Here is a 24,391-nt window from a genome sequence, read left to right as displayed (position 1 = left end):
ATGATTAAGGGACTGGAGCATCTGTCCTATGAGGAAAGGCTGAGAGACCCGGGGCTCTTTAGCCTGGAGCAGAGAAGGCTGAGAGGGGACCTTATCAATGCTTATAAATGACTGAAGGGTGGGTGTCAAGAAGATGGGGCCAGGCTTTTTTCAGTAGTGCCCAGTGACAGGACAAGAGGCAATGGGCACAAACTGGAGCACAGGAAGTTTCTCCTCAACATGAGGAAAAACTTCTTTGCATCAAGGGTGACAGAGCACTGGAACAGGCTGCCCAGAGAGATTGTGGACTCCTCTTCCCTGGAGGTATTCAAAACCTGTCTGGATGTGTTCCTGTGTGACCTGCTCTAGGTGAACCTGATTTGGCAGGGGGGTTGGACTAGATGATCTCCAGAGGTCCCTTGCAACCCCTGCCATTCTGTGATTCTGTGAAATGACACCAGGGCTCATTTTTTTGTTATCCTGCTTTGCTTCAGCCTGAATGAAAGATTCTTAGTGCACACATTAAATAGTATGACACATATGACATGGATCAAGAGTATCTAAAACCAGTGAAGTTTTCATGTTAACAAGTGTAATTTGAATTTCTGCAATTTATATTGTCTTTTAAGCCTTTTTTTTTTTTTTTTTTTTTTTTTTTTTAGTTTGGTTTGGGATTTTTTCCTCTTTTTTTGTCTCTCTACATGCTAAGTAGTTTCATTTCTGGAGTGTTTTTTTCCTTAGAAAAGTTAGCAAACTAATCAAACATGATCAAAATTTCACAGAGAAAGAGTTTTCTCAGATACTGCCTGTAAACAGTTCTGAAAATATTTTAAATGCCTAGTTTTTAAATGTTTAAAGTAGAACATACAGGAGAGATATAAGTAAATAACCAGATAAAGGGCCTTTTCAGGTGTGGAAACTGGAACATTTTATACAAATGCCAGTGATTGAGACTCTCCCTAGAAGCAGGAACCTGAAGCATTCCACAAATTATTTTTGAAGTTCAATTACTGATCAATTTTACTTTTTCCTTTTCTTAAAGGCTCAGTCTCTACCATCTGCCTATGTAGTCTCACTGTGATGAAGACACATTCACCTACACTACCTTAAATAAATTATATCCTGATTATCCTTTTCACTCTCCTTCCCTGTTCACTAAAATGCTTATGCTTTAGAAGTTATCTGAAATTAAATTTTTATATTTTAAGTGGATTTGTTGTTGTTGTTCTTACAAGTAATTAATATGTATGAAACATTTTTTTTCCCGTGACTATAAATTTATGTTTTATACATGATACCAGTTTGTGAGTAGTCAGGTTCATTTTGTGCAGTTCTAATTCTGCAATTATTTATTGCTTTAAACATGAACATTTTCAGTTTTCACGTTAAAAAACAGCTACTTCAGTATAGCTACTGATATCCGGCTTCACATTTCCCACATTTCTGTGCTAGGCGGGTAACCATCTGAACTGAAATCTAACCATGGCAGTCTATATTTACATGCATTTAGAAATCTGCCTCTTCTTGTAGCTATTTGCTTAACAACCACAATGTATTATTATTTATCATCAACGCATTCCAGGAACCTTCTGGATTGCTTGTGCCCTGCTGTGTTGTCCTTCCAACAAATATTGGGGTGGTTGAAGTCCCCCATGAAGACCAGGGCTTGTAAATGTGAGGCTGTTGCTATCTGCCTGTAGGGGACCTTATCCCCTTGGTCCTCCTGGTCTTGTGGTCTGTAGCAGACCCCCACTATAATGTCATCTGCCCCCATGCTCCCTTTAATTTTGACATATAAGCTCTCTATCAATTCCTTCTCCATTCCGTAGGCAGTGCTTTCTTCTTTGAGAAATTCTGCTAAATTTTTAAAAGTCAGCAGATGTACCAAAGGAGCAATGCCACTATAATGGAGTGTAATGGAGTGTACTGGTCTTTTCTGGTACACTGTTGGGAACTCTAACAACATGTCAGATACCACATCATAGCTGTCAAATAGAGGAAAACAAGTAATCTGAGACTAATCTAGGTTTTAAATAAGGAATTAGCTCCCAGCATTCAAAAGTAACTTAGAGAAGCTCAATCACCTGATAAGAAATTCTTATCTTGATCACCTTAGAGAAGAGATCTATAAAGAGATAAGGAGGTACTGTTAGGTGGAATTATGTTTTTTGAAGTAACATCACTTTCAATTTGGAGGAGATGAAGGGAGAAGAAATAACCAAACCCTGTCAATAAAACTTTATAACAGCTCTGGATAAAATCAGTTTCACACAGAATAAACAGAAAGACAAGATTTTTTGGTTTTGGTCCTGTGATTATTTTATTGTAAAAACAGTCAAACCTTTTCATAGTTTTCTGACTTGTCAGAGAAAATATGGGATTACTATGAGTTTGTGGAACTGAAATGGTTGGATGATTTTAATGAATAAAACAGAAAAGTCTGGATGAAGGAGACTGAACTGATACAGTTCACCTGAACTGTGAAAGTTTTTCTGCAAGCAAGGTCTCTCATTAAATTTTTTTTGAACTCTTACAATGTCAGTCATCAAGAAGATGGCTAAGAAGATAAGAGCCATTAAAAACAGTTAGAATCAAACAGGTCAGTTTTCACAATGCAAGGTGATAACTGCTGGTACCTGTGTTTTTTAACATATTCATAAAAAAGCTGGAATGGAGAATGAATGAAGTGGTGACAGGCTGAGGGACACAGCTGCCACTTACTGGTTTGCAGGTTTGATGAGTAACAAAGCTGAGTACATATCCTAGACTCACACACAGACACAGACACTCAGAGGACACCTACATGATACACCTGTAGTTTCTCGATAGCCCATCAGTGTAAGTGATGAGGTATAGTTTTTCTCATTGCCTGTTTTGTTGGGTCTATGTCTCTGTATCATTTGTTTCTGTTCCCTCTTTTCCCCCTAGTTTCCCAATTGACAACGCCTCTGATCAGAAAACCTTGCTGGAATAAACATTCTCACACCCTCACACACCCTCATCAACTAGTATGACTGACCAAATTTTGGCCTGCCTCCCTTATAATTTGTCTCATGTTTGTGTCCCTGGCATGTTCTTGTTTACGGCTTCTCACTTTTCTTATTACCCCCTTTTGCATTGAAAAAGGTCCTTGATCTGATGCCCTTAAAGGAGCAGGCACTGTCTTTCAACATAACTACATGGTCCTCTTTTGGCTTAGGAATCTGAGGGGGCCATTAGTAGAACATTACATTTATCTTGCAGCTTCCTCCGGCCTCAGTTTTGGTCACTGTGGAAGACAAGATCCAGGAGGAGATGTAACTTTAATTTTGATCCAATGTGGCCATTTGTATGAACACCTTATAGCAACTTATAAAATCAGGAATTCTTAGTCAGACAGCAGAACAGAGTTAAATTCCTTTTCTGTTGGATCTGAAAGACGTGCCTGAGCCAACACAGGAAATTATCCTGTGGTTTAAGACTTAATTTTGTGGTGATGTGTACAGTTTGTTCCCCTTGTTCAGCCAAAAATGTGAAATGCTGTTTCTTGGCTTATCTTTGAAATCTGTTCAAGAAAGCTGGTGTCTAAATCTCTCTGTGATGCCAATAGCTTGATGTTTACTTTCTAGAGAGCATTTTTCTTCCATGCCTTCCTCACAGTTTGTTATTTCTTCCATTCTGTAAACAAACCATAGCAAACTAATTTTTTAAAAGTCATCTGAATAAATCCTGCATTTGAAAATTAAATGCCATGGGTACAAATACCCAAGTAACTAAACAAAGAGAGAAGCTTACTAAGTTTTCATTACAAAAAACAATGGATGATGTTATTACTAGCTGCTAATTCTGATATTAATAAAATCTCTCCCATAGTCTATACAATTGCAGCAAATGGAGAATGTGCCTAGCTCTACAGTAGATAATTTCTAGGTTTTAACTAATTAGTAAGTGTTGTCTCATACAAGAAACTATAGAACTTAAAACATCTGAATGTCATTTATACTGTAATTCTAGTTTAAGAAGTTGAAATGGTTCACTATTAAAATGAAGGTTCTATACATACTAAACCTTTGAGGTAAATGATGGCCATAACTAAATATTTCACTGAAAAATAGACTACTCTTCCCACATTGAGAGGCACCAAAATTATCTACAAATATATTGGACCAATTCTTCGATAAATCCAGTCCACAGGAAAGAAGAATTATAAACTGGTGATGGGTGAAATAGAATAAACTGGGTATTATGAAAAGGATTTCTGAGGCCGGAGAAAGCTGACTGTCCTTGACTGAAGGACAAGTCTTCTCTAGGAGGTGGTCTGTTTAAAGATTAATCTTTTTCCAGGTATTTTCAGTCTTCCTTCCATTGATCTTTGCTGTCATAGTTCCATCACCATTTCCCAAGAGTCTACATGAATTGGGGCTGCAGAGAAAAAAATAATTCAAAATCTCCGAAACTGAGATATAGAAGGATGCTTTGACAGACCAATGAGATAGTCCTGCCTAAATATGGTTGGAATTCTAGTTATCCCTGGATTTTAATTATCCTGTTGTAACAATTGTATTTTTTTTCTAAAATGCTGGTACTGAGCATCAGCATATTTAGGTTTAGTATTGGATAAAACAACATAAAAAAGAGGCCATAGAAGCACAAAAAGAAAATGGAATTTACTTTAGTCTATCAAAAGAAATAATTAGTTAGAAAATCAATTCAATAGGGCAAACCAAAAACAATAACATGAAAAACTTAAGAATCGCTGAAGATAAAATCAGATTTTTAATCCTTCATCTATAACATCTTACTTAAAAATAATCTCTGACAAAATTGACAGTTGAATGGCACTCTTTTTATCTCAGAAGACAAAGAACATACTTCTGTACAAACAAGAATAATCAAAGGGACAGCAATATATAGAATATTCAGAAGTTTTACATTCATGTTCATTGTGTACTCTAGCATTGAATCCCATTGTCTCTCTACCTTTATTCCTTCACATAATAATAGCATTTTGCTCAGCTTATTTTAATAGATTCTACAAAATCTTGTTACATTTTACACACTGAAAAAGAAATTGAAGAAATATGTTTAAGGGAAGCATATATTCTATTTTACTCAAAACTCCATGGGAATTATTACCAGGAAACAAAGAACATGTATACCTCTTTTTCTTCTCCTCCCTCACCCTCCCACCCCATCTCTTCTATTGGAAAAAGAATGTTGCTGCAGCTCTCTGTTTTCTTCAACAACATGCAATTGCTCATTGATCTTCTGTGTCATCACTTAATGAGAAAAATGGGGGAGATATTGTAGACCTCCACAGGTTTTTGCTGTGCTTCACGGAGCAGAGGGAAAACCCATCCATCTGGCAATGAAGATGGAATCTTGTTTCCCTGGATCAGCTAGTAGCGTTATCACAGACTTTGTTACAAAATTTATTACAAATTTGATTTGTATCTTGTTTTCATAAAGGAAACTACTCAAAGAATCAGTGGCTGGCTGGACACGTATGCCTGACTTTCTGTGCATCCCCAGACTTACTGCTAAATTTTGAATTCTTTGTCCAAATGAGACAAAAATGTAAAGGTCTTGCAACGGGTTACTAGAGGTTTCAGAGAGAGAGACTGCGGGAGCTGCGTGAGGACACTGACACGATCAATGTGATCTATCAAGTGAACCTTTATTTCCGTGTTTCCAGTGCAATTTATAACCCTCGACCACACCCAATAAATACTGATTGGCTTCATCGCAAATAACAGCCCATAGTCCAACCTGATTGGCCACATTGCGAGTCATGTTCAAGTCACGTTCACAAATGTTCACACCCATCTTCTTCAAGAAATTAAAACTGCGTCATTAATGGCGGCTGTCTCTTCTCCTGCACCTGTAAGATGTTCATGCCCCCTGCACCGGAAGTTGTTTATGCTTTCAGCAGTTCCAGTACGTCCCAGCTCAGATTCTCTGGAAAGGCTGGATTGTTCACATGTCCCTTATTTCATAAATGTTGTCCCACACATCCCCCTTCTTTTTTTTTGAACAGTCCAGACTTGTTTTACAGCCCCCTCGATCATTGAGCTTATGTACCGTAGGATACAAGGTAGCATCAGCAGTACAATTAATATCATGATAACAATAAGGATACCATACTTTACCCAATGTAGTAACCATCCACTTATACCCCAAGAACTCAACCACGTGTCTAGCCGAGAACGATCAATGCCAATCTTTTTAATATTCTTTTGCAGATTTTGTATATGCTTGTGAAATGATTAGAAAGATTCATGCAACACAATCCCTCAAAATCTTCACACTCATGTCCTAATGCAATAACAAAAAATCTATAGCAGCTCTATTCTGTAATACTGCGTGTCTAACACTATCTACATCTTCCAGCAATTCTGTTAGTATGCTTGAGGTCAGATTAATTTGCTTAGCAGTCCAGCATGCTAAATGCGATAGTTCAAGCAAGGCATTGCCCCCAGCAGCTCCTGGCAAAAATAATGATAAAGCAGTTCTAGAAGCCCTTCCCAGAAAGAACCCATTCCTTTGCTGTGTATTAACATTGGTGGCTCCTCACTGTTACCTGCTAGACTTAAAAAATTCAAAACATACAATGCTTTCATCAGTTGATCATTAGGCAACCAACCCTGGGTTCCTCCTTTTTGTTTTAACAACGTTGCTTTTAGTGTCTGGTGAGAGCACTCAACAATTGCCTGACCGGTAGGAGAGTGAGATATACCTGTATGATGGTTAATACCCCAAAGACTGCAAAAACGTGCAAAGCGAAGCGAAGCATAAGCAGGTGCGTTGTTTGTCTTAATTTCAAGCGAAATGCCTAAAATAGCAAAGCATGCATAAAGCTGTCACTCAACATGTTGTGTAGTTTCGCCAGTCTGTGCGTTAGCTGTCCCATGTGTCTTTTTTTTTTTTTTTTTTTTTTATTTTTTTGTGAAAAGCGGCAAAGTGCAGTTAACAAAATATCTTCTATATAATAACAACAACACTGCGTCTCACTCATTCACACATTCAAATATTGATAACCAGTTTTTACACTATCACACAAGGAGCTCCTTTACACCATGCACACAAAAGACATAAGAAGACGCTTGCAAATATGATTACTATAATAGCAACTATAGCATTAAGCAGACTAACCCCATTCATGTAGTTAAATATCAGTGCGAGTGGTGAAAATACATGTTGACATCAATGCCGATCGGTGCACAGTGTGAACATTTAGCAAATTACAGAAACAGACCAGAAAGAATACCTTTTTCTGTAGATGGACCGTGTCTGCCCCTGCAGCGAGCTGGGTGAGTCAGGGAGCCCCTCCAAGAAAGGGTCCCGGGGCGCGTCTAGGGAGTCCCAGTCCTCATTGGCTCCTGCAGCCGGACAGAGACTGTCGCATCTGGGTTGTCAACTGAATCTGAGAAAACTCAATAACAACTATGTATTATCAAGCAGGTATTTTCCATTCTCCATTGCACTTCAAGAAATCTGTCAAAGGCTTTTATAACTTTTATGCAGATTCCCCTTTTTCCCTCATCTTTTTTAATTAGATTATCTTTACAAGCAACTTGAGCTCTTTCATAATGAACACTGCTTTTCAAATTACACAACTTTACAGGCAACCTGTTAATGAATCCTGAATTTCTTTGCCTCCTTTAGATAAAATGTGTCATATTTTACAGCCAGTTAACATCATGAATAAAAATAGCATTATGAAGCTTTATCTTTGACCAGACACATACAGATCATAAGACAGTTTAAAAAAAAAAAAAAAAAGTTTTAAAACAAGGACCTGCTTTGACCCTATTGCAATGACTGAAAAATTAAGCATTTTTCAAACCTGCCTGGCAAGCACAAACCTACAGTGCAATTAGAATTTGGTACGCTGTGTAACTGCAAGTTTGATTTACAGAGGGACTGAAATGAGTTTACATTGACTCATAAGGTGACCCATTGTCCTGCAATTGAAGCATCTCTTTTGCTTGCCTCCCTCCTTTCTATCTATGAGGGGTTGAACAGCACTGTATACAGCAGCAGCAAGTAAGTACGCGGTACCATTGGTGCGTTCTATAATTTTAAGCATATCAGCTACTTGTGCATCTCTGGGTAGGGTACTTAAAGCTCTTTTTGTTGTATCATTAGCATTCTCAAAGGCAAACATTTTAAAAACCTTTTCCTTCATTCCCTCATCCAAATCTGGATGACTTCTAATAACCTGATATAAACGATCAATAAGAGAAGGAAAACTTTCTTGTGGACCCTGCTTAATGTTGGCAAAGGAATATACCTTTCCTGGTTCCCTGATTGAAATCATTGCTTGGTAAGCTAACTGCTGTGACAATTGTAATATCTCTCCTATAAAACCTTGTTGTAAAGCCGCGCTCGCAAAAGGACCTTGGCCTGTTAGCATTTGTGCTTGTACCCCATACAATGGATCCCCTTGCTGCCTTGGTCATGCAGCCTCCTGGTCACAGAGTTGTTGCCAGGCCTTGGAGAACATAAGCTGTTGAGAAGGGGACAAAAGAATGTTAGCAATCTGTTGTGGATCAAGTGGTAACAAAACATTTGCTGTAAAAATAAATTGTAATAATTGCTGAGTATAACTGGATTGAAGCCCATATTGTGATACTGCTAAACGTGCTTTTTCAAGGATTTTCCAATCAAACGGTTCCCATTTTCTACCTCCTGCCTGATCTGTAACGATAGGAAAGGCAGAAGGAAGAAAATTTCCTTCAATTAGGGAATCATGAATAACTCCTTTCCATCTTCGTCCTGCTTCTTGTTCACTTAATAGCGTATTTGACAATGAAGTAGTTGGCACAGGCATTTGCGACAAAGGCACTAGTAGTGATGACGGTACAGCAAAAGGATTATGAGTCGCAGCGTTTTCTGGATTCTTCTTGTTGCTGTCCGCTGCGGTATTGAGTCCCGATAGTTTGTTTATGAGTTGCTGTAGGACTTCATCAAGCAGTTCCTTTTTCTGCTTTTGTTTTGACATGATCCCTGGTGAAAAAGAGTCTTCCTGTAGGTGGGCTGTTGTGACGTAAGGATAAGGGCAGGATTCTGGGCGGGTCGTTGTGTAGTCGGGATAAGGACGGGAGTCTAAGCGGGTCGTTGTGACGTCGCGATAAGGGCGGGATGTTGGGTGGGTTGCTGTGTTGTCAGGATAGATGTGGGATTTGGGTGGGTCTGCTGGTTCACGTACTTCCCCCTTTTCTGTGCCCACGCCCCCTTGTAGTTTTTCCGCGTTCTCTTCCAAGTCCCTTCTTACTCTGATCGCGTCGCCGCCATTATGGCGCACCTCCTCCTCTGAGGGCGCGGTCCCCGCGGAGGCCCCACTAGCCCCCGAACTCGCGGTCTGGGTCTTGTTAGCAGGGGTCAAGGGAGGTGGAACAGGAACAGAAATTCTCGTAGAAAAAATAGAAGTAGTAGTTGTTGGTGAAGAATCGCCAGAGGAGGGGGTAAAGGCAGCAAAGGCAGAAGCTGCAGCAGCTCTTTCAGCTTTCATACTACGCAACATCTCCATAAGCAATTTCCATAGTGCGGTGTACTTGCCTGCTTCTTTTGCTCTCGCTCCTCCCGAGCTTATATCTTCCCATAACTCTTTACCTATGGCCTCTCACGTAGCAAGTTCAAAAGCAACTCCCACAGAAGGGATTAAACTTCTATTCCATGCCCATAACAACAGCCCTTTAAGAGCCAAGGATTCATACTCACTGAGAGTATGTGTTGGAGCAGATTTAGGACAGCCTCCTGTTGCTTGTCCAACCCCATCTGTCTCCCCGACCGCTCACCTGATCAGGGTGAGATTCTGTAATCGTTTCACTACGAGGTGCGCACCTTCCTTTTCTCTCCTCCTTCCTGGTAACTATGTGAGTCACCGCTTAACAACTGGGCGGATCTCGCTGTTACTCTTTTTTTTCTTTTCTTTTCTTTTCTTTCTTTTTTTTTTTTTTTATTACTCCGCCGGGGCAGCGGATCTCTTTCGGTCGGCCTTCCACCCTCTTCCTCTCCAAGTCTTGCAACTTTGTTCTGAGGAATCTGAAGGTCCCTGTTCGGGTGCCGCTTGTGGGAGCTGTGTGAGGACACCGACACAATCAATGTGATCTAACAAATGAACCTTTATTTCCGTGTTTCCAGTGCAATTTATAACCCTCGACCACACCCAATAAATACTGATTGGCTTCATCGCAAATAACGGCCCATAGTCCAACCTGATTGGCCACATTGCGAGTCATGTTCAAGTCACATTCACAAATGTTCACACCCATCTTCTTCAAGAAATTAAAACTGTGTCATTAATGGCGGCTGTCTCTTCTCCTGCACCTGTAAGATGTTCGTGCCCCCTGCACCGGAAGTTGTTTATGCTTTCAGCAGTTCCAGTACGTCCCAGCTCAGATTCTCTGGAAAGGCTGGATTGTTCACATGTCCCTTATTTCATAAATGTCCTCCCACAAGAGACCCTGCCAAACTTTTACCATAAAGGCTACACCATAGCCTCTGTCCTTGTTAGACCCTGCAGAATCAAAGCATACCTAGAAACTTATCTTAGCGAATTAAGCACTATTTACTTGATACTAAATGAGATAAAGAGGATATTAGTAAAGACAAAACAATCAGTCAGGTCATTTGTTAATGAAAGTGCAATCCCAACTCTTATTCTGTCTTTGAAAATACCATCCATCTTCAGGCTATATTATTTTAAAGTTGTATTCACTTTAAAATAATTACTTTGAATATTTCATATGAAAAGTAGCAAACATCTCCTTAATGAAGAAAAGGAATTTGCAAGAGATAACACTGCCATTAATGAAGTCTAATTAGAGATCCATTTAAAAAATAATCTTCTGTGCTAATTTATCATGGAAAGCTAATAGAGTTCTAACTTGAGATAAAAATAGTTCTTTAGAGTTTTATAAATGCTCTTGTCTAAGTTAACTATTTCTATTATTCACACAAAAATTAAGTTAGTGTTTTAGAAACCTGACTATTAGATAAAGAAAATCATTTTATGCCATACATTAATTTTCTCAAGTTATTTTTGTAAAGGCCGTTGTTCTATTTTTTCATCATTGTAGTTTTGGAAAGACAATACTGTATTTTTTTTCACTTTTTAGACACACCATTATTCTCCCTTAATTTCTATCTATTTAAAAGATTCTATATTTCTTTATAGATGACAGGGATTAGTCGCAGAATATATAATGCCAATTTAACTTCATTCCCAGTGTTTCATCTTCAATGTTAGCTCAGTGACAAAGCATCATTTTATTCTCCTATTTGGACTGCTGGAATTCTCTTCAAATCCTCTTCTGTCCTGGACTGTAATTCTGTCCATGACTAAGAGACATGTCAAGCCATTTTACACACTATTTGAAGGTAACAGGTGCTCTTTGCTAGCTGAAGATGGCAGAAATTTTTTGAAAAAGCTCTCGAGACAAAAGACAATGATCAGTATTGCTTAGGTGAAGGCTCACTAGTTAGGGTATGCAATTAAAGACTAATAACATTTACACACAAAAGCCACAAGGGTCAGAGGAACAGGGACTAGTGGAGGGAATGCTGGGAACCTAACCAGTGAAAACCAGCGCTCCCTGACTGACCCGCTTCCTGTGCAGGGCTGGATTAACCCATCCATGGAGGATTCCTCCCAGATAAGACAAGAGATAAACTCTCCACCCAAGCACCTGAAATCTGAAGTGAGGCATGACCTACAGGGTATGGGACTTATGAGCTGCATGGGAAGAACATTTGGGGAGTGTGTAAAACTCACTATGGGGTTGTGGAGATGTGTGGGACAATATGGGACATTCAGCAGAAGGACCAAAGGTGGAGAAAGGGAGGAATCAAGGTGGTTTGGCAGGAACAAAGGTGGGAAAATAGAGTCATAAGGGGTTAAAAGGGATCAGCTGAGTGTGAACAAGCTGCAGGTCAGTATGCTTGTTCTACTAAGTCCTGCACCTTGGTCACTGCAGTCTATCCTATATTCTCACTAAATCCTGTCTCTGACATCTGTGTAGTGCACTCTCTGAGTGGGTATGGGTGAGTGGGTATTTGTGCATGCTGGCAAATTGCAAGCTGAAGTAGTCAACAAGCAGAAGTATGAGACTTAGCAGCTGGTGTGGGACTGTGAACATCAGGGGCTGTAGATCTAGCAAGAATGGGGGATCTTGGACAAGCTGTTGGAGTGCACACACAAACACACTCACACACATATGTAGTATTTTCACTAGCAGTTTAAAATTCTGATCAGCTCAAGAATAAGAACTGAATTGGGCCATCTGTACTGTTCATGTTTGTCTGAGTGCTGTGCGTTTAGGTGAATGCTGGTAAAGGCACCATTTTCTGCCAGAATGGATCTGTGTGTCTGATCATGTATACAATATTGTGTATATGTGTGTGAGACTATTGGGAGCAGGCGTTCAGCTGAACTGGGGATAGGAAACCTTATATCTGTCAGTTAACTGCTACACTCGGCAACATCTAACACCACTCAGAAGCCTTTTTTGATGTGACAAATTACTATGATTACAACATAGAGCTACTCAGTCTGGCTGATGTTTTCTGAAACCGTCAGCTGTGCCATAATTTCCATAATAATACTGTCTGGCCAACAAAAAAAGGAACACTTGAACATTCTGTTAATTATTTATGTCTGTTTCTGAGTTATCTTCAATAACGGGCCCTGAGATTCTTTGTGATGTAACAGATTTGGGATATGATTAGCACATAATAAATAAAAACATTATAAATGGCCTTCCACAGAATAGAAAATTAATTTCATGGTGCATCAACATCTTCACTCTAGAAGTAAATTTGCAGGTGAATAATTTTGATGTTATGTGAAGGAAAAGAAGAAAAGCATGTCCTCTAGGACCTCACTGTATTGGTCGCTAAATGCACACGTGATCTATAGATCTATGCATTTTTCTTTGTATATCCACATATATATCCACATATATATGTGGATATTCACTACAAAGGCTAAATTGTTATTTTAAGCAGAAAAACATTATTTCTTCCATATTTATATACTTTCTTTTTAACTGGGTAATCTAAAAAGCACATTCTATTAAAAAGGATTTTTTGAAAGGGAGCTAGCGTACTAAAGTATTGACATATAGCTACTGTTACATGAAAAAAAGAAATCTTGTTTCCATATGGCATCTACTAGATGGGTCTAACTCTTCTGCTGCACAACTGTGTTGCTTTAACACATGGACAGCCTGTTTGTAACAGCAGTTAATTGCATTTTGTGTAGCACAGCTATATCAGAATGTTGTCATTTGAACCTCTCACATACATATCTAGTGTTGTGTTGACTAACAGTTGTTCTTAAGACTACACATTATTCAAGCTTAAGACCAAACTTACTACAAATTTTCAAATTACAGTTCTGCTGCAACACGTTGTTAAATTGGAAAGGAATTGTACTTCACTAAGTCAGAATTAGGCACTTCCACAGGCAGACTGCACTTGCTTTTTAAAAGGGAAGGAAAAAAATATTTCAGAGTGTCTTTGGGCTTTATTTGACTGGTTTGTTTATTTTTTTTAGCAGAAGGAAAGAGATTAATTCTGCAACTGCAAATATGACAAAAAGTCTTTTATCTTCCCCTCTATTTAGTTTTCGGATGTTCAGGAACAAGATTTAGAAGCAAACCAAAGATCTTCCATTGCAATAAACTAATTAACATAAATTTAAATTATGAAAGTACATGATAGCAATTGCTTGGCTATATTAGCAAGCACAGTGCAGTACTCTCAAGTATGGAAAGATATCTTAAAGGGCTGGTGTTTTACAGGCCACTTTAAAACATGTTTAAATGCTAAATTTTCACTTTTTTTTTGCTTTTAAAGTCATTGCCATAAAGTTAAGATGCATACACAACAGTTTCCAGGATCAACCCTCAGAAACTTCTTTTATCTTTATTAGGTGGGAAACTAGGAACTCTAATAAGGAACTCTAAATAAGGAACAAAAGCTGAATGTTATTGAAATTCTTTTTTCCCCATAGCGTATCTCCCACACCGTACTCTCTTGTCTGACATCATCAGAGCAGTTTGTTTGACTTAGGGCACATTCAGAACACTGTTATTGCTGTGCAGCATAGAGATATCAGAGCTTTAAATGTTCTTCAGTTAGTGTTTAGGCTAGTAGTACAGTCCCCTGCAACGAACATTGTGTGAAATTGTAAAAGAAAAATAGTATTAAAGTGACTATTCATTATGGCCCTCCGAAGACATCCTAGTTGTTGCTTAACTGCTCTATATAACCCACACATATATGGTATTCAGCAAACATTAGAGACCAAACCATAGAGTTGTTCTTAGTTGCATTAGTAGAATCTTCTGTAATAATTACACATAGTGAAAGGAAATCCTCAATTCTAGACACTGTTTTGTGATTGCTTTCTAGTTTGCATAGGTCAAAGACATAATAAACGTCATAAAAATTTCATAACTCTTCAAGCTGCAAATTAAAACTAAAATGGCCTTAAAAGCCTGTTCAAAATACATTGACTTCCACAATTTCACTGTATTTGTATCATGGTTAATAAGACATCATTAAGAAGCATATGAGAAGTTCTATCCACAGGTGAGTGAACAACACATGAACAAAATGCTAGGGGATAGGTTTAAGTTTTCCAAATAACTCCTTCTTAAGTGACTATAAGTATTTAAATCAGTGAAGGTGTACACTAAGTAGTAATGATTTAACATAAGATTGGCAGATCAAACATCATAAAGGGATGAGAAAAAGCTTTTCTTTTCTGTGACAATTGCGGATACCGTTTGTTATAATAATTCACTTTTTGTTTGCTTGTTTGTTCTTGTTTTTTTGAAATACACTGTGAAACTAAGTAATTTATGCAAACACTTTTACAGTATTAAACAGAAAATTTTATTTGCTGGATTTAAAATCATATCAGAATATGAATTTTTATTTGAATTTCATTTTAATTAAAATAATAACGAGCAGTTAATGCAACAAAGAAACACCAGTTATTACTCTAATTCATCATCAACTGATATCATGCTGTCTGTTTTCCCTTGAAAGGCTCATTTTTTAGTACGTCAGTGATGATAAGATGGAAAAAGTTGGAACACTGTTCTATAACTCAATCCAATTTGCAGCACTTTTATAAACAGCTTCTTCTGACAGTCTTTTTCTTTCGATGGACATTCATGACAAAGACATAGGATAGATTTTCAGTCCAAAATACCTATGCCAAAATATTTAGAAAGAAGTATTTGCTGCAAGTTGCCTCAGACTCTTGACAAATAACCTCTAAAAAATGAATTGAAATTTGGATAGTTCTCATGTCTCTGGTTCAGAGTAGAGGTAAAGATATTTAAAGCTTTGCAAGGACTGTTTGGATATCTACTGATACTGCAAAGACTCCTGATTTAAGATTGCTTGATCAAAAGATGTTTTTTCCTAAACTGTCTAACGACGGTTCTCTCACTTCTGAATTAAACAAAGAGGGATACGAAATGATGTAGACTTTCTTATTGTTGCTTACTTGTTAATATTTCTGATGTCCATCACTGAACTCCTGTCATTGATCTTTCTTTGTGGGGAAAGAAAAGGGTAAGTTATCACCTTTATGGAAAATAGCAATGTAGCCTAATGAATCAGCCTGACTTAGGATTCATCAGTTAGTTTCCCATCACAGCCTTTACTAGTTACATGTCCTGAAACAAGCCAAATAATCTCTCTGTATTTCTACCTCGCTTATTCTTTACACATTAAGAGTAAGACTCATTCTTATCATGTAAATATTTGTGTAGTAAGTTATATTTATGGGTCAGATTCATTGTAGGGACTAGAATACAGTATGCATTACAAGGGAAAGTAAATAAATTAGAAAACAAACTGGCTTCAGTTACCAAATAATTGTGATGTTTTATCACAAATGTAGAAGATAATAGTTCTTAGCAGAGGAATATTTCAAATGTATAATTTATTGGAAAGTGAGAAAGTGTTCTTATTAAGAAGAAACTACTGCCAAATATAGACAGACTATGACTAATGCAACCATCAAAAACTGCAGTCTCTGTCAAGCTACTTTCTTTACAGAGGGAATAAGTTTTCCTTCATTTCGCATTCAGGGTAGCACAGGTAGCTATACCCGTTGGGTACAAAGGTAAGAGTCAAGCTTCATGGCAGATGGTGAGAGGCACTTAGACACCTAACTTTTGTATGTACTACATATATTTCATATCTTGAAGTCCTGCTTAAGCTTTCTGTACATTCTTTAAAAAAGATTAATTGAATTTATTACTTCCAAATATTGAAAGTGCCTGTGATGTGTAGCAGATGTAATTCTGGAGGAATACATTAAGAATGAAGAACGGCTACTGTCTCTCTCACAACTACATTATTCTTGTATCCCATAGTATGCACTGGATCTTTGGTGAAAAATGCACTTAGTCGAACTATTGGGAGCACTGATTCTTCCTTGCGCCTCAGATTTTATAGATTATATCATTAAATATGGCAAAGGGACACAGCTTATTTCACAAGAGTCTTGCTGCCTTAGCTCATCTTGGACTAGTAATTTGAATCAGAGAAGGGAATTCATTTATTTGATAAGAATTAGTTTGGCATACCCAATTTTGTTATTATTACCTCTTTTGGAAGAAGAAATTGAAGGAATCTTGCCAGCTTCACTCCAGCAGAGACTGCTACTAGAGTTAAAGGCTTTTCCTTTGTCTCGAACCTGCTTGAACACTCGGCTGAGCTTTAGACAAGGCACCCACATCATTGCTCAGATGAGTAACTTCTCAGGGGAATATTCTTTTCGCAGTTTGCAAGTACCCTTGTCATCCTCTTCCAATCCTGTTCAACTGAATCTCAAGGGTTTTTTTTTCCCTTCAAGCTGATCCATAGAGCTATCCCTAACCCTCATACCAATGCTTGCCTAAGGCTTTACCAGAGAACACAGCCATAGCCTAGAGGAAAGATTTTTCAGGGGAGGTTTTGTTACTGTAGCTTACATTTGCCTCTGGCAGCTGTGTAACAGTACTGGTGTGGCTTGAGCTCTAGATTTTTCTTGCTTTCAAAACCAGCCCTTACCAAAGCTCTAAAACTAACCCTTACCCTTGTCCACACTCAGCCATTGCCCAGATAAAAAGTTCTCGGGCAAATTCACAGCCTCACCTTCCTTTCTCAACCCCCTTTGTCGTGATTTAGGCCAAGCATCAGGAGGCCACTCACTCAATCCTCCCACCAGGCGGTGGGATGGGGAGGAGAGTCGGGAGAAAAAGGTAGAACCCTGTGGGTTGAGATAAGAACAGCTTAATGGAACAACACGAGGAGAGAAGAAACAACATTAACAACAACAATACTAATGAAATAATATATACAGCGACTAACACGCAACACAAAGGCTCACCACCTGGACTGCTCACCTTCTTTCTAGTGCCACTCTTCCTTATGAGTATGATGTCAGTATGGTATGGAATACCCCTTGGCTAGTTTGGTTTGACTGTCCCAGCTGTGCCCCACCCCTGCTTCTTGTAAAAATTAACCCTATCCTAGGCAAACCCAGGACACCCTTGAAGACCACCTCTGACTGGAGCTTGAGATTTTTTCCTGTTCTCAATCTTAACTTCATTTGTCAGCTTAGCCATTGCCAAGGACTCAGAGCTGTTGACCAGAGAAAGAAATTCTGCAGGGATGATTCTTCCCGCAGCCCACATAATTTCCATGAGTACACATTTGGTCTAAGTCTAACTAGAGCTCTGGTCTTTCTCTTGCTCTCTCCATAAATGTAGCCCTAACCTTAATCCTTCAAAAAGCCTTTACTGTAAACACCCAGGCATTTCCCAGATAAAAAGTTCCTCAAGGAACAACTCTTTCTACAGTGGGCACATGTATTTGGCAGTCCTTTTCCAGATCCATTCCGACAGAAGCTCTAGGCTTTCTCTCTCCTTCAACAGCAACCTTAACCCGAATTTGCCTCTAAAGCTTGGCCAAGAACTCCAAATGTTGCCCAAATTAAAAAACTCTCCATAAGAGAACTTCATTCTGCAGACTACAGCTCCCTTTGGCAGACCCTTTCCAGACTCCCTTAATTACAAAAGCAGACTTTTTATTGTTCTGAGCCCTTAACCTGAACTACAATGTAACCATAAACCTTAACATTATCTGAGATGTTGACAGGTCCTACAGCTGTTATCCAGCTGTAGGTTTGTTAAGGCAGAGCTATTTTATTAGCCTACACATCATTTCAGTGTAACAATAATATTAATATTAATTAATATTAACAGATATCTCTTTACTATGGGAATCTTTTGTGAGATTTCTCTCAGTGCATGTTGCTGATGTCTCCTTTTGAGAATCCTCGCCTCAGGCAGAGGTTAATGCCTGTAGAGAAATGCTAGGCTTGTAAGGTTCTTAAGGACTTAAGCAAAGTAAAGCAACATGTTTATCATGCCCTGGATAGAGCAAGGATGAGAGCTGAGCAACTTGCTCATCTGGAAAAAAAAAAAAAAAGAAAAAGGATGAGAATGCTGGTATCTGCTTCTCCCTTCTGCAAACCTTGCAAGGGGAGATAACAGCTGAAAGAGGGAGCTTTGTAGCAGCAAAACAGGTGTTTTGACTGAGTGAAAACCAAGCAGAAAAACAGTTTCAGCACAAAATTCTGAAGGCTAAAATGCCCTGGAGTGAAACCTTTGCTTAATTATCTAGCAAAGTAATATTACAGCTAACACCCCTGCTTATGTTAATGAGAATTATAGAGATCATGCTATACGTATATGACTATGTTACTCAACTCCCAGCCTAAATCGTGCTATATGTAACCTATGGGAGGGGAAACAAAGAATTAAAGAATAAAAGAAGGAGAATAAGAGGTAAAAATTGGGAGAAAGGGACTGAAGATCTAGAAGAGATGGTTGACGACCTGTGCTCCTCTTCCTCTACCCAAGATAGGAACAATTTCTTGGTAAGAATTGCATCTTCCCCCTTGGCAAAGAATACCCAGGAAAACCTGGCTAGTGTTATTACAGTATATTAGTGCTACTGCAGAAGTGCATTTATCAATGGCAATTCCGTACTTGTTATATCTGTCACCTTAATAAATTACCTGTATTTGCAACTTCGCAAAACTGTTTCAGTGAAAGTCCCCGAGAGGGCTCTGACAGGCAAATGTCACATGCTTACTCATAACACCACAATGCCATGGGACACCCAGATCCTCAGGTAAAGCACTGCTTGAGGATGCAAACAAGTAGCAGCACCCAGCTTTTCTCTACAATTCACTGTTTGCTGTTCTGACCTTCTCATTTCCTGCGTGAATTCCATCTCTAACTCTTATAAAGGGCTTGAAGACATGAAACACTCCAATTGCTCAGTTGGAAATATTGATCGAAAGGGAGGTCTAGAAACTGCCCTTTCTTTTCATAGGCAATGTCTTCTCAGTCTCTCCATTTCTGTATGTCACTGATGTCTTCTCAGAAACCTGACCTCACAGAGATGATGTCTGCTCAGAAACGTAACCTTACAGAGATACTGATGCCTGTGGACACCCTAATTGCCCAGGTAAAACACAGCTTGAGGGTGAGCTCAAGCAGCTTTCCCTTAACTCTTCAAATCTCTCCTGAGTGAATGCATTCTCACTGAGGCTTTCAAATCCCTACCTGTCAGTTTTTGGAGATACTAACTCTGAGGAAGATTACTTCTAGTAGTCCTACCTATTCCTTGGACAGATTCTACTGAGCTCTTCTCAAGGTCTTCTACTTATGTCTTCTCAGGCACCTGAGCCTAATCTGAAACAAGTGCCATGGGACACATGTATTGCCTAAAGCAAACAGTGCTAGAAAACCATGTCAGGTGTCAGACCTACCTTCCCACTAGAAGCCTCTTAGTCCTGCTGCCCCTGTATGTCTTGCATGGCACCTTTTCAAAAACCTAAGCCCAGGCTTTGAAGGATGCTGTGAGACACTGTGACCTCCAAGAGAATGCATTCTTGTAGCAGCTTCTCTCAAGCTGCTTATCCTTGGTATTTCCTTTAGAAGAAACCTGAGATCAGAGACTAATGAAACGGGATAAATGGACTGGCCTGTTCAACAACTCTACTGGAGTGAATTCCAGTAGCAGCCTTCCTATCCTTTGGTCAGACTCTTCTGAGCTTCTCACTTGCTCTGTGTTTTATCTTTCATCTTCTAAATGTTTTTCCCTTCATCTGAGCCTATGATTGTTTGAATTCTACTCCTTATTTTATCTACCCAAAAACATTTGTATCAAATCTCCCTCTTTTCACAAAGACCAGCCAGTTTATCCTTGTAACACAATGTCAGTTTGAGTTGAATGCTTATGCAAAAGAAGGATACCACTGCCTGGAAAAGAATCTGAGAATCTGCCATACAGAAGGAATTTTTTAATAGGAAAGAAGTCCTCTTGGTCCTTTTGCAGGGCTACAGAACACGACATCACTGGTACTCTATCTGTAAAATCTCTGTATTTATGCTCTGATGTCGAAATTTTTTTTAAACCCTTAGTCTCTCAGACCACTGTATAGGATATAGGTCCGTTGACTACAGGAATTAAAGAACAGACTCTGGTTCAAACCCAGATGCAGACTTTATGAACTTTTTTGTTAACTGTTCAAATATGGTTGGATACAATCAGTAATGAAAAAAAAGTAAAAAACCCTGACTGTGAGTTCTCTTCCACATTTTAACAAATAAGTTTTCCCATCACTGAATGTAACTCAGTTAAATAAAGTTTTATCAAGGACACTCCACCACAATTTACAATAAAAGTAGAGTAATTTTGTCTTTAGCAACATTGCACAAGATTTTATATTCCTTGCTAGTCTGTTCCTTCAGCTATTTTTGTATTTCCTGTTTGATGTGCTTTACAGTGCATGATTGCCACTTGGGCCAGTTTTTAAACCACCAATAACAATTGTAATATTTCTTTTTGATGCTTTATATTTGCCCCCTGGGAGGACAATAATCCTCTTTCTTTCCATAAGGCCCCATGAACATGGACCACTCCAAAAGCATGTTTTGAGTCTGTCCATATGTTTACTTTCTTTTTTTAGTTCCAAGGTTCGTGTTAAGGCAATCAATTCTGCCTTCTGAGCTGATGTCATGTTAGGTAATGCATTTGCTTCTATCACAGAATTTTCAGTCTTTACCATATATCCAGCATATTGAGTTCCTTTCTGTACAAAGATACTGTCATCCATGAACAGTTTCCACTCAGGGTTCTCAAAAGGGACATCCTTCAGGTCTTCTCTACTGGAATATGTGTGTTCAATAGTTGCTATGCAGTCGTGCTCAGGTCTCTCCTCCTCTTGTGAAGCACTTAAGAAAACTGACGGATTCACAAGATTAGTTGTTTTCAAAATCACATCATCTTGCTCTGTAAGAATCACTTCATATTTCATCATTCTACTAGGGGAAAGCCAACGCCCCCCCTTTTGTTCCAGCACAGTAATGACCATATGTGGGACATAAACCTTAATGACTCTTCCCACAGTGAGTTCTCAAGCTTCTTGAATCAATATTACTGTTGTTGCTACTGCTTGTAAGCAAGCAGGCCATCCCTTACTCACCGTGTCCAGTTGCTTGGAAAAATATCCAACCGGCCTCTTCCAGCTTCCCATCCTTTGGGTCAGGACTCCCAGAGCAAGGTGTTGTCTTTCATGGAGAAACAATTGAAAATCTTTAGTTAAATCAGGCAGTCCTAAAGCTGGTGTAATGTTAGTGCTCACTTAAGGTTTTGGAAGGCCTGTTATTGCAAGGGACACCACACAAGATGGGTAGACTTCTGGGCCTCGAAGAGTGGTTTGGCTATCAGTCCATAATTCATAATCCCACCTGCCAGATATTCCCAAAAATGCTCTTAACTCATGCATAGTCCGAGGCTCAGGAATGACACAGATTGCTTCCTTACAATCAGTTCCCAACTTTCTCTGTCACTTTGAAATCTCGAAGCCCAAACCCATTAAGTCCCAGGAAATTTAAAAGTTCAATGGTTACCTGGATACAAGCCAACTTCTCTTTTGTAGCTATCAGAATGTGTCCACATACTATAGGAGCAGGTGTTCTGGTTGTGTACACCTATCTTCTCCTTTGTTCAGATTTCCAATTCCTTTGCCAGCTGGCTACTGAAGATCGTTGGGCTGTTTTTAAATCCTTGGAGTAGTCGTGTCCACATTAGCTGTACTTTGTGCCCTGTCTGTGGGTTTTCTCCCTCAAAAGCATATAATTTACGACTCTCCTGTTCCAGGGGTATGCAAAAGAAAGCATCTTTCAAATCAAGCACTGTAAACCACTGATATGTCTTTTTAAAGTGCAGTCAATAATGTGTATGGATTTGCTACTACTGAGTGGATGTCTCTTACAATCTGGTTTATAGCTTGCAAATCTTGCACCAATCTATAGTCGCCTGATGGCTTCTGTACTCGTAAAATAGGAGTATTACATTCTGACTCACACTCCTATAAAATTTTGAATTCCAAAAATTTATCAATTAACTTTTTAATTCCCTGCTTTGTTTCAGGTTTGATTGAATATTGTTTAATCCTTACCGGTCTCGCACCTTCCTTTAACTCAATTTTTACAGGTTGTGCCAATTCAGATTTTCCTGGGATATCAGTTTCCCATACCATGGGTTTTACTGCATAATTTGCTTTTGGGGGAATTTCCTGTACCTTTGGTTTTTCTTATATCATAAAAATTTCTCCTATCTTCGATTCAGGCTCCTTTAACAACAGTTTTCCCATTTTCTAAAGTGATTTGTGCATTTAATTTAGATAACAGATCTCTTCCTATTAAGGGTATCGGACTTTCTGGAACATACAAAAAATCATGTGTTAGAGTTTTGTTTTCAAATTTTAAATCCAGGGGTTATAGGAATGGCTGGTTTTCTTCTTTCCCTGTAGCTCCAATAATTTTTGTTGGGTTTGCTCCTATCATTCTTTTTTGTGTATTCAAAACTGAGTACATTGCTCTAGTATCGACTAAAAATGTAACCTCTTTTTCTCCCAGCCCTCGATCTTAAGGGGGTTATTAAATGATATCGAGTTCTCCTGGAGACTGGTGAAGAGGGTTCTATTTCAAATTCTTTGTCCTCTATTCCACTGCCGTCTGGACGAGGCTTCTCCTACACCAGTGTCCTGGGCCAATTGCCCCATTGGATGTCAAGATCTGGGGTCAGGTTCATGTTCAGGAGAAGGTACTGGGACAGGGGAATATATGAGGTCAGCAGGAGCTGCCGGGGCGGTAGGAGCAACATCTAGTTCAGGACCTGCACTTATCTGTCCCCCCTTCTTAAATGCTAAATGCTTAAGACAAACTTTCAATTTAGTACATGCAGAACAACGTTCCCAAGCTTTTTTATCCTTTATCATTAGAGACATTACTCGATCAGTCAACCCACATTCTTTTGCCACTCAAGTTTTTCTCTTCTCTTATCTCTGGCTGCATCCCTCGAGGAATAACAGAAATGCAGCTGAAAGCTCCACACTCGCTTTGTAGCTGAGCTACATCTCATTCAAACTACAATTAACAAGGGCCCATTATCATTCACACAACATACGCAATAAATCATCAACAAAGACAGTACTATCAAAGTAACAATTAAAATAGCAGCTTTATGATGGTATTATATTAAGGTACATTTACCAGAACTCCAAACAGGGACTCCAGCCTTTTACCAGACAAGGACTCAAACCCCTTTTACCAGATGGGGACTCAAGCTTCTTTACCGATGCCAACCCTGTGGAACTTTCTCTCTGTCTTACCGAGCAGCGCCTAGGCTTCCACAGACGGGAATTCCCTAGCCCCAACCATGCAGAACTTTTGCTCTGTAAGACAGGCAGGCTTACCCAGAACTAGATACGGCGTGTCTAAATTCTTACCCGATCCAGAGGAACGTTGCGAGGAACTTTTTTGGGAAAGGAGGATGTTTCTCCCTGAGAAGCTCTCAGTGCCAGCTGGAGTCTGATTCAATCCTGATCCCACTCGGTCCCCTCGCAAGGCTCCTGGCTGGCTCGCCAAAACTGTTGCAAATCTGCAGTGGTAAGAAAAACTTATCTACACAAAGCTAAACAAGTAGAGACGTCCTTTATTAATGATGAGCACCAGAGACAAGGGATCCTTCTCAAAGATGTCCTCCTGCACATTGCAATCAACAAATATTTATATATTAAATTCATGCATATTCAGTCTATACAATGCATATTCATTATCATCCTCTCGATGATTGGTTCTTCTTTCCTCGCTTCTGATGCAAATTAGCTCACAGCCTCTGTCGTAGTCTTCTATTGTTCTCTTTTGAGTAGGTGGTACAATTTGGGTAGGTGGTCCGTGAGTCAAAAATCTCGACCACTCCTCGAATTGACCATGTACGGTCAAGGAACACGTCCTTGGCTCGTAGGCTCTTGGCTCATACCTACTTTGGTCAT

Source organism: Leptosomus discolor, chromosome 3 (assembly GCF_034619465.1).
Source record: "Leptosomus discolor isolate bLepDis1 chromosome 3, bLepDis1.hap2, whole genome shotgun sequence".
NCBI lineage: Eukaryota > Metazoa > Chordata > Aves > Leptosomiformes > Leptosomidae > Leptosomus > Leptosomus discolor.
The sequence above is the reverse complement of the archived record's forward strand: the minus strand, read 5'-3'. Positions refer to the sequence as shown.